The sequence below is a fragment of the Rattus norvegicus genome, chromosome 16 (genome assembly GCF_036323735.1).
Source record: "Rattus norvegicus strain BN/NHsdMcwi chromosome 16, GRCr8, whole genome shotgun sequence".
Lineage (NCBI taxonomy): Eukaryota > Metazoa > Chordata > Mammalia > Rodentia > Muridae > Rattus > Rattus norvegicus.
In genome coordinates, this window is record NC_086034.1 from 44,743,602 (window position 1) to 44,757,816 (window position 14,215).

The following is a 14,215-nucleotide window of genomic DNA, read 5'->3' on the forward strand; positions in this document are numbered from 1 at the left end:
CTTGATTCTCTAGACATGTACTGTCTTATGACAAAGAGTTTCCCTTAAAAAGGGATAACATTTTTATTTGTAAATGTTATATTGTAGAATTTTCCTTTTCCTCTCTCCAAGCCATCCTATGAATGCTTTCCATAGGCTTCCCATAATTCATGATGGTCAAGGTTGACTCCAAACTAAGATTACAAGTTCTAATGCCATCCCTGGCCATGTTACCTGCTTCTGGATCAACTGTTTATGTTTTCAATAGATTTAAGATTGGAGAACAAAGAAAAAATCCAGAAACCTATCGACAGCTCTGAAAAAATCTAAAGTTTTATTCTTAAAGTAAGTAATTTCAAAAATAAACTTATTTTATCTTTGGGTAGATGAGGAAGCTAAGACTGGAGAAGAGTTTCTCTTTAGAAAACTTTGGTCTTTCCTTAAATGCTTTGCTCAGTAAGTACAAATGAATGCAAAGTGGCACCGTTTTAAAATCCTATGGTCAGGCTTTGATGAGAAGGGAGAACTCTGAAACAGGTTGGTTACTGCTGTTAACAACAGAGATGGGAAAGGAACAGCAAAAGCTTCTCTTAGCTGGAGATGTCGAAGAAAACTTAGTATATTTAATTCACCTCGAGTTCCTAAGTTTCTCCAAACTGTCAAATTTACTAGAACACACAAATTTTAAAGCAAGCACCCAGAAGGCCTTTAATGCTAATGCTGTTTATGGGGCTCGCTTAGCAGAAGTAGGATTCTTAAAGATGCGCTTTAAAAGCATGCCTGCAATCAGTCTGCTTTTAAGAACCTTCCATTATTTCTGAGGGAAGGAAATCACTGCCTTTGGAGTACTATCTTTCACAGAGTTTGTTTTACTAAAAACAGTAATATGTTTTATTCAGTCCATTTTGTAAAGAATTTTGGCAGATCCTACAGAGATGTGAATGTGATTCAGTAACAGGACGCGGCTGAGATATTATTCTCTTCCTGCTGTGTTTATTGGTACTAAAATTCATTATAAACCCAAAGGAATTTATTTTTATGTTGCAGAATTATGGTTATTCAGGCTTCATGGATTCTTGAGTGCATCTGTCAAGTGACAATTGGGAAAGTGCAAAATTATGCTAAAATGTGTTGTTAGCATTCTTCATCTCTACTATCGATGGGGTGCGAAATATTTTTAAAAGTTTTGTTTTCTTTTTTTTTTAGTTTTAGTTTTTATTTTTCTTATTTTTTCCACAAAGTACTTCCTTGGGGACATTCAACAACAAAACAGCTTTGAGGCATGGAAATTACTTCTTACAAGTCTGAAGTATCCTTGCTGACTTTCTGGGCAGGGGACATTCAGGTCTGTGCATAGGGAAGGACAACAAACTCTTGGAGATGAAGACACTGGAGTTCTGTAACATGGAATCAACTTTTCCATCTGGTCTAAATCGGTAAGCATGTGGGAGTATCTCTTTTGCCAAAATATGACTAAGAATTATGCAGAAACTTTTCTAGGGCTAAATTCTACACAGGCCAAAGTAGTCTCGGCATGATGATGACATGTTGTATTTCTAATTAGTGTAAACCCACTATTGATTAAGAGTTTGTTCTCATGAATCATATTCTCAGAATGATTTACTGAGTCGGTTGATAAAAACTTGTAAACTCAAGAGCCTTTAAGATCATAAGGAAAGATCTAAGTTATGATAAAATAACAAAGTAAAATAATATCTCCAACAAAAGACAGTTGTTCCCCTCCAAATAGACATGCTAGTATTTGAATTTTTTATTGCTGGGGAGATACTTTTATTAATTTTGTGATAAATATTTAAAATGAAAACCTGTTTTCTTGAAAGCCAGTTTGTAATACTCAGCTGTTTTTTCTGAATATGTTATATTTGAGTACCTTTTGCATCTGACCGGTAACAATATTTTGCCTTGCTCACTCAAAAGTGGTGTAAGTGGGGACAGAGACCTGTTCGGCAGTCGTGATGTCTGCATAAATTATGAACCTCATGCATCTTACTATCATAAAGTTTAAAATGCCCCTCTCTGTATTCCCATTTGCTGTATTTATATAACGTCAGGCATTTGGGGATTTAACAGGCAATAGGTATGTCATGATAGTTTTTTTGCTTGTATGTTTAAGACATCATGCTTGATATCCAGCACTACAATAAAGAACACACATACACACACACACACACACACACACACACACACACACACACACACACAAATTGGTTTGTAACTATTTTCTGACATACTCTAGCTTGTCTTCTTTCTGTTTTTCTTTCTTTCTTTCTTTTTCTTTATTTAAGTTTTATTTTATTTTAGTATTTCTTTTACAGGGCTCCCCTCTAGCTCTGGTTTACCTGAAACTCACTCTGTAGACTAAAATGGCCTCTGACATAGAGATCATCCTGCCTCTGCCTCCCACCCCCAAGTGCTAGAATTAAAAGTCTGCCCCACCACTACCACCCAGCTTTCTTTGTTTTTACTTCCTGTTTGGGCAAGAAAGTTTTACATTGTTGTAAACCCTTTTTCTCTCATACTTTTACTGCTTGTGGTTTTGGTAACTTATTAAAAATTCAATTTTCTCTGTATTTTCTTTTGTACTTTTAGAGCTTGGGATATTTTAGTTATATTGTTAATCTGTGTGGAATTACTTTTATGAAATTCTTTGAGAATTTCATACGTTTTGTGTGTGTGTATGTTACATCTACCCATGACATTGTATCTCCAACTCCCCACAGACCCCAGCAGCATATCCCTCTCCTAATTTTGTGTCCTTGAGTCTCTCATTTGATATGAGGATGGTGCTGAAAGAAAGAATGAAAGTCATGGAACTAATCAGAGGATTGTGAAGAAATGAAATACAAATGACTGAAGAAACACTTTAGGAGAAATGTTCAACATCCTAAGTCACTAGGGAAATGAAAATTAAAACTACTTTGAGATGTCCTCTCATCGAGTTCAGAGTTGTTAAAATAAAGTTTAAAAAGAAAAAAAGAAAAGAAAAAAGAAAAGAGCACAAGATAACTAAAAATTGCCAGATTGAAAGTGGCAAAAGAGGAATACATATTCACTGCTGATGGGAGTGTAAATTAGTGCAGTCACTGTATAAATCAGTGTGGCTGTGCCTCCAAATGCTATGAATACACCTATAACATGATCCAGCCATCCCATCTTGTACATATCCAAAGGACTCTGTACTCTCCTTATCCATATATTCATGACTGCTCTATTCACAACACAAGCCAGGAAATGGAAAAAGACTAGATGCCACCAGCTGATGAATGGATGGTGAAAATATAGTGCAATTACACAATGAGCTATTACTCAGCTGTTAAGAAGAAGAAATTAAGGAAATTGCAGGCAAATGAATAGAACTGGAATCACTCTGAGTCAGAAAACCCAGATCCTAAAACACTGTTTTATGTCATTTTTGGATGTTAGCTGTTAATCTTTACATATGTGTTTCATTTGTAATAATCAAAGACATCAGAAAATTACTAACGTTATTTTGGGGGATGGAGGAGGTCAAGGGAGGAGATATAGGATACATGGTATAAAATATTTAAAAAAACAAGTAATGGAACAGTAAGGATAGATTTGGGACTGGGGAGGGGAAGGAATGTTAGAGGAGGGAATACCGAGAAAAATAATAACAGTATGTCACATGGAACCCAACTGCTCTAGAAGCCTATGTGTGTGCAGGCAAATATGTGTTCACATGTATGTGTGTAAATGTGTGTTGCAAAGGTATATATAGTGCATGCCTATATCATTAAAAGAGCTTAAACTGCACTAGTTAACCCATAATGGGGCAACAATACCTATTCAAGAAAATAACTGCTAATATATAAAATCCCCATACCAGAAATGAGTTGCTTCTTTTGGAGTTGTTGGTCAACAAAATCTGATAGAACCCAAATATTACAGGCTTGCTCTTGATGATATCCATTACTTGTTAATAGACCCTTCTGCTGAATAGATCGCATATTTGAGTCATAGAACATGGAGAAATTCATCTGGTACTGACCTGGAAACAATTTTTATTTATGTTGTGTTCAGAGAATTATTATAGAAGATCAGTTGGACAATAACTGTGTGCGTTCATTTTTTGCCTCTTTATTTTGCACTATTAGAGTATGCTTTTGTTCTTCTACTGAGAAAACTGAACTAGGCAGAGCCAGGCTGACTCCATGACAGGCTGCAAACCAGCAGTTTAGGAAGCTAGGCTTACATTTCTGTTTCCCAGAACTGGAAACATCCAAAGCAAGTCATTCCTGGAAAAAACATCCCCTCGCACAGGATCAGCCAATCAGGAAGCTGCCCTATGACCTAGTTTGAAGTATAGTTAATCAGTAAAAGTCCCCACATCCCCTTGGAGCCTTAACCAATTACAAAAGCACTGATAGCCTTGGAGATAGAGCTAACCAATCAAGGGAAAGAAAGTTAAAATCACTTACTCTTACCGTAACAGGATTTGAATTGACCCTGCAAAGTCCACCCACACCTCTGTTTTCTATCTCTATGGTAGACCCCTGCATGCAGGTTCTCTGCAGAATAAATGCTCTTTGCTCTTGCACACTGTTTGAGTCTAATTATCTGTTTTCATGAATCATGGACTCTTACACACCAGGACCATACAATTTTGATTATTATAGCTCATGATATAATTTGAAGATAAAGATTCCTTCAGTTTGCGTAATTTAATGTTTCACTATTTGCCTCTTTCTGGTCATTTCACTTTTATTTCCTCAGATGGATTTCAAGATGAGAACCATACTCAAGCTCTATGAATGCATGACTCAGGCTGAACCCAGAATATTTCTTTCTGTGTTCTAACTATCCCTAGTCTTGATGCTTCTAGTCTATGTACAATATAATCTTCGAAGCTGACTGAGTCAATCTAACTGAATTGCTCTGCTTGGCCTCATACTAACTTTGGCAATATGTTCTAATCTTCTGACTCCTTCTCATTCTCTGGCTCATTCTGTCTTCAGCTGTGTCTTGCTTCTCTCTGTCATCATCTTTGTAAAACTCTCCTACTAAAACCCATTCTCTCTCTCTCTCTCTCTCTCTCTCTCTCTCTCTCTCTCTCTCTCTCTCCTTTTTCTTTACTCTTAAGTAGCCTCTACTTGTCTTCTGTTCTTCTGTGAGTTGGCAGATCCAATCTCTGAATTATTCTCTCAAATCTTTCTCTGATTAATAACTTTGCCTGGTCCTCAATTAGGGGTCACTTTCAAACATGGCTGCTTCCTTCTACAAACTAACCTTACCTTCATTATTAGGAATTAAAGGTGGTACTGAGGGAATGTCTGCATTCCAGCCAGATCATACTATAATCCAGGGCATGTTTGCATTCTAGCCAGATGTGATCTGTTATCTTTGGGTGTGATCCCTTGCCGGAGCAGCCATGTTTATGCTTTAAAATTCCTCTGTAAGTGTAGTGGCACATGAGTATCAGCTATGATTTTATTACTTTAAAGAATACACTTAAATGTTGTTTGTAACTGAAACTATCACTTTAAACAGCAAGTTGACATTAATTGTATTTGGTCTGATTAACTATCAAGCCTTGAAAAACTTTAGCAATCTTTCCTATGTTCTGACACATATGTATGTGACAAAAGTCCTTTCAAAGAAGAGGGAGCCAGAGTTTTTACTTTTTTTCCTCCGAAAGTTAGTGGGATGATCAATTCTCAAATAGCTAGGTCAGGTAGAAAGAAATTTATAAACTGGACCTCATTTGTTGTACACCATCACTAATTAAGAGTCATAGTTTGAGCCAGGTGGTGGGAGTGCACATCTTTAATGCAAACACTTAGAGGCAGAGGCAGGTGGATCTTTGAGTTTGAGGATAGCCTTGTCTACAGAGCAAGTTCCAGGACATCCAGGGGTACACAGAAAACCCTGTTTCAAAAACAAAAGCAAACAAATGAGAGAGAGAGAGAGGTGGGGGGATGGAGATGGAGAGGGAGAGTTAGTTTGAGCCTACAAAAAAGAAATACTCTGGTAACTCAGCTACATCAGCTCCCTCTGACTCCTTGATATAGGAGTGAATGGAAATTAAAGTGATGGAGGGTCAGTCAGCCTGCTCACAGCTGTAAAGATAGGCTGATAAGATGTGTAAGCTGAGAGTTTATTTAAGTCATCACCTTCTCACACTGGGAAAAGATAAAAAGGAAGGAGTTGGCTTTTACAGCAGAGAAACATCTCATCCTTCAAGCTTTCTGCCAGCAAGAATAATTTCCTTTTAGATTTATGGCTTATAATCTTTATGTTCTTATGGATGTGGAAGAAATTAAAGACTAGCCAATATTTCTTTTCCTTTTACATTTTCATAACATCTTACCATTTAATAGAAACTATATACAGTAATTTCACTATATTTTACATGGAGGATCCACCACAGAAATATGCATTAGTTAAAAGCAAGAAGAATTAAGGAAAGCCCAGTACTATGAGCTGCTTTTCTCAGTCACAGTTCACTAGGAAAAGGGGTTTATATTGCCCAAGTATGTGAAGCAGAGGAAAGGCTTCAATACAGGTTTTAGATACAGCTAGCCAGACACCAACAACCACACCTGGAGAGCACCATTCTTGACCACAACTTGACCTAGACATCCACGTGGATTTCTGTCTATGACCTATGAAGTCCCGTTATAGAAATGTCTCTTCCCTAGGCACAGTCTCCAAAATGCATTGCATCCCATAGGCAGGGGCCACCTCATGTTCTTCCTTGCAAAAAAAATCCCAAAACTTAAATACTAAAGATCCGTGCTGCACAAACTTGGATTATGTTTGTCTATAGCACTCTAAAGTCCTGAAAGAAACAATTTAGTCTGAGCTTTCCCTGTTCAGGGAGAGATGATCAGAGATATGCTTTTCTGAAGAATGGAAAGTTCAAATCCAAAGGGAAACAATTCCCACATGAACTGTCAACTGATAGAAGTGTGTTCTGGTTTTCCATTTGCAATAACCAATCCAAGTTGAGGGATTGGTGCACAGGCTTTCTCTGCATTTCAAGGTCCCTGGAATCTGCACCCATCCCAGCCATCTGCATCTGTCTGGGGCTTCCAAATCTCTGGCAGTATTTAAAGAGAACCTGATTTGTATCCTGACAGATATGAGCAAGGCAGTGTCTAGTCATCAGAAGAGCAGCAATTGCTGCTGGTTGGAGCAGCAAACATCCTCCACAAAGGCTAAGCACCTCTGACTGGAATGAGTGGTATGAGCCAGTTGAGCAGACCCACCTGTGGCCAGCATTCTGAGTTCCTTCAACTGCCTGTGTAATAAGGCTTCTACTCCATAGTGCTGACTGTATTGCCTAAGATACGTTAGTCACTTTAAATTCTCTCTGTCTCTTTGGCCAAAAGTCCCTCAGGGCCAGTCAGGAGACTCCTACCTAAAGCTTCATGTTCCACTTTCCGATTATGTAAATAACAACACTTCTTCTCTTTGAGCAAGTGTTGTAGACATTTAAACTGATCAATGTACAAAGATTGCAAACAAATTAGCTTTTCTCCCATAATAAGAGCCATTTCTTCAACTGTATGGATACCAGCATGTTTTAGAGGATCTTCTTGATCACTGTCTATGCTACCAGCTTCACTGTCAGGGTCACCTCTCCATGTCTCATTCACAGTAATGGGTTCTTGGTCCCCATCACTCCAGTTGTCTTCATCCAGTATCCAGGGAGCTTGCTTCACTTCAGCTACTCTTTTGGAGTCTGCAAGCTCAGCTCCGTTTTAGCATATGAGCTCAACTGGCACAAGAGGGTTTCACTCATGAGGTCTGGGCTGCTCTTCTTCATTTGAGCTAGGGTATTCCTTCAAGTGTGTCAGCACAGAAAGACACCCCTCTTTCTTCTCTGGCTTTTGGGCAGCACTGGGGCACCTTTCTCTCTTCTTCATCGAAATATAACTTCATTGTTTGAAGGATACATTCTTGTCTTCAAGAATATGCTTAATGCAAAACTCCTGCCTCTCCAGACTCAGTTGAGAGTGAATGAACAAGAAAGGGCCTCCTGAGATCCAGGCACTGGGGTGATCCTTCCCTGATTCACTAGCAAAACATGAATCCAAATCCTGTCCATACACAAACCTTCTCTCTACTTGCCTTCTGCTCTTCCCAATATCACTTTCAGTATTTTGAGCAGTTCTGTTTGACTTGGAGTCTTCTATGGATTGGTAAAAATGTAAGAGAAAGTATGGCTTTATCACAAGATTCATAGGGAGTCACAATGTACACCATCATTGACAAATATCAATGGTGGTAGGGATGTATATTGTTAAATGCAGAATCAAGGCAGAACCCTGTGTTTCTGCAGACATAATTTATCTTCTCAAGAAATCCTCCAAAACAATGGGCATGTACCTGTGGAGGATCAAAGGACTCTTGTGAATTGAGAAGTTGAAAACGCTTGGTTTCCACAAAGTTAATCCTCATTGTCTTTCTGTGTCTCTGTGTTGCTATCTTTGTCTCCTTGATGTCTCTCTTTCTGAATACTATCATCTTAAAAATGTCCTCCAGTAAAACACCGAAACCAAGCCCAAAACAAACAAACAAAACTCAAAAACTAGTTAACTTCACAGATGACCCATAAATTATACTGAACTGTTAGTTTGTTTTACATATTAGCCAAAGCTTTGAAATGTTTTACAATTTTCCTATCCTTCAAAATTACTCATAAACTGCTACACTTTGGAGATGCCAGAGGAGCCAACACTAAGCAAGCTTGAAGTCTGACTGATGCTAGACAAAATAAAACTTTCAGTCAGCTATTTTTATTACCAGCCTGAGTGTAGATCAGATATTTCAAGCACATTTCAGCTTTTTAACTAGATCTGGAGGAAACCTAACCATGTACATACATGTATAACCCACTTATTACCCTATTAAGTGGAGGGGCAAAGTGATTCTTGCTATAGAGTCACCAAATTATCAGATTCTAGTTCTTTTTCAAGGTTCTTTGGATGAGTATAGAAATTTCAGAGGATTCATTCAAGATATTGTTGCTGAACTGAACTAATGCTTAAAAGGCAGTTTCAGACTTCTCACTTTCCTTAAGTCTGGAATTACTTTCTGACAGTAAGTATTGGGAAAATAATTAGTAGTGCCTTACCAAAGAACTCAGGCATTTCAAAGGGAAAACTAAGGAGAACCTTTTTATCTCTATAGTTAGCCATAAATGTAAGTAGTGCAAAAGTATTTTTTTCACCTCAAAACTTTGGCAAGTATTTGTGAATGAGCAGTGTACATTCTTTGATTATTATGCTTTTTATTTTTCCACATGGTTGTTAAAATTAACCTAGTGATTAATACTGGGGAAGTTTCTAGAATCACTTGATAGTTCTTATCATCTAAAAACATTTGATACCAATTGGATGATCTCATTGACTGTTTGTTTGTAGAAGAACAGCAAAGGTTAAAAATGGGAGTGGTAGTGAAAATCAAACACCTCAGCCAACATGAGGGAGAAAATAGTTTGGTGTCAGTAGAATGGCTCAGACAGTAACGGTATTAGCTGCCAAACCTGACAATCTCAGTTCCAACCTCAGGAACTACATTGTGGATGGGAAGAACTAACTCCTAAATAGTTGTCCTCTGACCTCTATATGCATGTGGCTACCCACAAACATGCATGCACACAAGCATAAGTAAACAAACAGCAACCAAACAAATTAGGTAAATTAAATAAAAGATAAGGTATTTGCTGAGATGTTTGAAGGTTACAAAATTATCCATGTGAACTTTTCAAATGAGTTGTACACCCAGAATCTGATGTGGAAAAATTATCTCATCAGAAACTGTAAAAATCATGAAGGAAAATATATTGGCTGCTTCTCAACAAAATTTTTTTTATAATCTAAGAAACACCTAAGAGACACCATCAATCACTCTCAATGCATTTGAAAGGTCCAAGATATTATTTTCAGCTAAACATTATCTGGCATGTTTCACCAAGTTAGCAGAGGGCATGAGACTCTAGAAGGCAAGTGATATTCCTACTCATGCTTGCATGTCTGAGTGGTTTTCTTATTTCCAAACTGCATGGAATAGTACCTATTATTACAGCAGGCAGTGTCACAGAGCACTGGTTTTGCACAACTAAGAACATACACATACTCAGATTTTTTATAATGCACAAAAGCAAATTCGACCTTTAACCTGGAAGAATGATTTATTTGCCTTATCCTAAATGATACGAAAAGTTTTCCATTTTCCCAGAAAGAGAAACTACATTTCTCAAAGCTGTTCATTTATAGACATATTTCAAAAGATTGACTGGGGAAAGGGGGGGGCAATTACTGATTTGTCTGTAAGATGTTCAGAAGTGGGGGTGGCAAGACTGAGAAGATGGCTCATTTGGCAAGAATGTAGCAGATGAACTTGTGATCTTGATGCTAAGGAGAGAGAAACAGGAGCATCCCTGTGGCTTGAAGGCTAGCCATTCTATTCAATCTCAAGGTCCAGGAGAAACCTTGTCTCAAGCAAAGAAGGGAGTGTGATAAAGAAGATTCCTATATGTCATACTATGGACTGTGCCTATATGCACATACATTTCCACATGAGGCAAAAGACACACTCATACTACACATCACACATAGATGTGTACAATCACACACACACACACATACACACACACACACACACACACACACACACACACGAGAGGCTTGTGAAAATTCTCCAGTCAGGCATGGGGGATTCCTTAATAATATTTATCTAGTTTGCTCATAATTTAATTAAATGTAACATTAGACTTTCCCAAGTAAATTATAGTTTTGAATCAACTCATTATTGAAAGAGCTAGGGAATAATATTTTTTATAACCATGGCTATAGTGAAAATAAGATAGCACAGTTCTGATTAATTCATTGTATTCTATGGTGAACTTTTTATTTGCTTAGAAATACCAAAGGACCCCTGCCTCCAGCTCACTGCTCCCAGACCCCGTGGGAGAGAGAGCTCACCGCCTGGTCAGGTGGGCACTCCTGAAACTGAAGAGCGGAGGAAACCACCAACACTGCCCACCCCTGCCCACATCCCTGGCCCAAGAGGAAACTGTATACGGTGTCTGGGTTCCCTTGGATAAGGGCACAGGAGCAGGAAATCCGCTGCATCTGAGACACCGCCGGAACCTGAAGGGACCGACCGGATAAACAGATCTCTGCACCCAAATCCCATGGGAGGGAGAGCTGGGTCTTCAGAGAGGCAGACACGCCTGGGAAACCAGAAGAGACTACACTCTGCACACATCTCTGACTCCAGAGGAAAACACCAAACGCCATCTGGAACCCTAGTGCACAGAAGCTCCGGGAAGGGGCGGTGCAGATCTTCCTGGTTGCTGCCACCACAGAGAGATCATAAGCAACACCCCACGAGCAAACCTGAGCCTTGGGACCACAGGTAAGACAAACCTTCCAGCTCCAAGCAACCTGCCTGGTGAACTCAAGACACAGGCCCACAGGAACAGCAGAAGACCTGCAGATAGGAAAAACTACACGCCCGAAAGCAGAACACTATCTCCTCATAACTGGCTAAAAGAAAACAGGAAAACAGATATACAGCACTCCTGACTCATAGGCTTATAAGACAGTCTAGCCACTGTCAGAAATAGCAGAACAAAGTAACACTAGAGATAATCTGATGGCAAGAGGCAAGTGCAGGAACCCAGGGAACAGAAACCAAGACTACATGGCATCATCGGAGCCCAATTCTCCCACCAAAGCAAACACGGAATATCCAAACACACAAGAAGAGCAAGATCAAAGTTTCAAAATCATATCTGATCATGATGCTGGAGGACTTCAAGAAAGACACGAAGAACTCCCATAGAGAAACACAGGAAAACATAAATAAACAAGTAGAAGCCCATAGAGAGGAGTCACAAAAATCCCTGAAAGAATTCCAGGAAAACATAAATAAACAAGTAGAAGCCTATAGAGAGGAATCACACAAATCCCTGAAAGAATTCCAGGAAAACACAATCAAACAATTGAAGGAATTAAAAATGGAAATAGAAAGAATCAAGAAAGAACACATGGAAACAACCCTGGAGATAGAAAACCAAAAGAAGAGAAAAGGAGCTGTAGATACGAGCTTCACCAACAGAATACAAGAGATGGAAGAGAGAATCTCAGGAGCAGAAGATTCCATAGAAATCATTGACTCAACTGTCAAAGATAATGTAAAGCAGAAAAAGCTACTGGTCCAAAACATACAGGAAATCCAGGACTCAATGAGAAGATCAAACCTAAGGATAATAGGTATAGAAGAGAGTGAAGACTCCCAGTTCAAAGGACCAGTATATATCTTCAACAAAATCATAGAAGAAAACTTCCCTAACCAAAAAAAAAAAAAAAAAAAAAGAGAGAGAGAGAGAGATACCCATAGGCATACAAGAAGCCTACAGAACTTCAAATAGATTGGACCAGAAAAGAAACACCTCCCGTCACATAATAGTCAAAACAGCAAACGCACAAAATAAAGAAAGAATATTAAAAGCAGTAAGGGAAAAAGGTCAAGTAACATATAAAGGCAGACCTATCAGAATCACACCAGACTTTTCGCCAGAAACTATGAAGGCCAGACGATCCTGGACAGATGTCATACAGACTCTAAGAGAACACAAATGCCAGCCCAGGTTACTGTGTCCTGCAAAACTCCCAATTAACATAGATGGAGAAACCAAGATATTCTATGACAAAACCAAATTTACACAATATCTTTCTACAAATCCAGCACTACAAAGGATAATAAATGGTAAAGCACAACATAAGGAGGCAAGCTATACCCTAGATGAAGCAAGAAACTAATCGTCTTGGCAACAAAACAAAGAGAAGAAAAGCACACAAACATAACCTCACATCCAAATATGAATATAACAGGAAGCAATAATCACTATTCCTTAATATCTCTCAACATCAATGGCCTCAACTCCTCAATAAAAAGACATAGATTAACAAATTGGATACGCAACGAGGACCCTGCATTCTGCTGCCTACAGTAAACACACCTCAGAGACAAAGACAGACACTACCTCAGAGTAAAAGGCTAGAAAACAACTTTCCAAGCAAATGGTCTGAAGAAGCAAGCTGGAGTAGCCATTCTAATATCAAATAAAATCAATTTTCAACTAAAATTCAGCAAAAAAGATAAGGAAGGACACTTCATATTCATCAAAGGAAAAATCCACCAAGATGAACTCTCAATCCTAAATATCTATGCCCCAAATACAAGGGCAGCTACATACGTAAAAGAAACCTTACTAAAGCTCAAAACACACATTGCAACTCACACAATAATAGTAGGAGACTTCAACACCCCACTCTCATCAATGGACAGATCATGGAAACAGAAATTAAACAGAGACGTAGACAGATTAAGAGAAGTCATGAGCCAAATGGACTTAACAGATATTTATAGAACATTCTATCCTAAAGCAAAAGGATATACCTTCTTCTCAGCTCCTCATGGTACTTTCTCCAAAATTGACCATATAATTGGTCAAAAAACAGGCCTCAACAGGTAAGGAAAAGATAGAAATAATCCCATGCGTGCAATCAGACCACCACGGCCTAAAGCTGGTCTTCAGTAACAATAAGAGAAGAACGCCCACATATACGTGGAAGTTGAACAATGCTCTACTCAACGATAACCTGGTCAAGAAAGAAATAAAGAAACAAATTAAAGACTTCTTAGAATTTAATGAAAATGAAAGTACAACATACCCAAACTTATGGGACACAATGAAAGCTGTGCTAAGAGGAAAACTCATAGCTCTGAGTGCCTGAAGAAAGAAACAGGAAAGAGCTTATGTCAGCAGCTTGACAGCACACCTAAAAGCTCTAGAACAAAAAGAAGCAAATACACCCAGGAGGAGTAGAAGAGAGGAAATAATCAAACTCAGAGCTGAAATCAGCCAAGTAGAAACAAAAAGGACCATAGAAAGAATCAACAGAACCAAAAGTTGGTTCTTTGAGAAGATCAACCAGATAGATAAACCCTTAGCCAGACTAACCAGAGGACACAGAGAGTGTGTCCAAATTAACAAAATCAGAAATGAAAAGGGAGACATAACTACAGATTCAAAGGAAATTCAAAAAATCATCAGATCTTACTATAAAAGCCTATATTCAACAAAACTTGAAAATCTGCAGGAAATGGACAATTTCCTAGACAGATACCAGGTACCGAAGTTAAATCAGGAACAGATTAAACCAATTAAACAACC

At 38.4% G+C, this 14,215-nt stretch overlaps 1 pseudogene; it reads right to left on the reverse strand.

Annotated features, from left to right (window-relative positions):
- Positions 1–6,847: 6,847 nt before the first annotated feature.
- On the reverse strand, positions 6,848–8,071 carry Kansl2-ps3 (KAT8 regulatory NSL complex subunit 2, pseudogene 3; annotated as a pseudogene).
- Between the last annotated feature and the right edge of the window lie 6,144 nt (positions 8,072–14,215).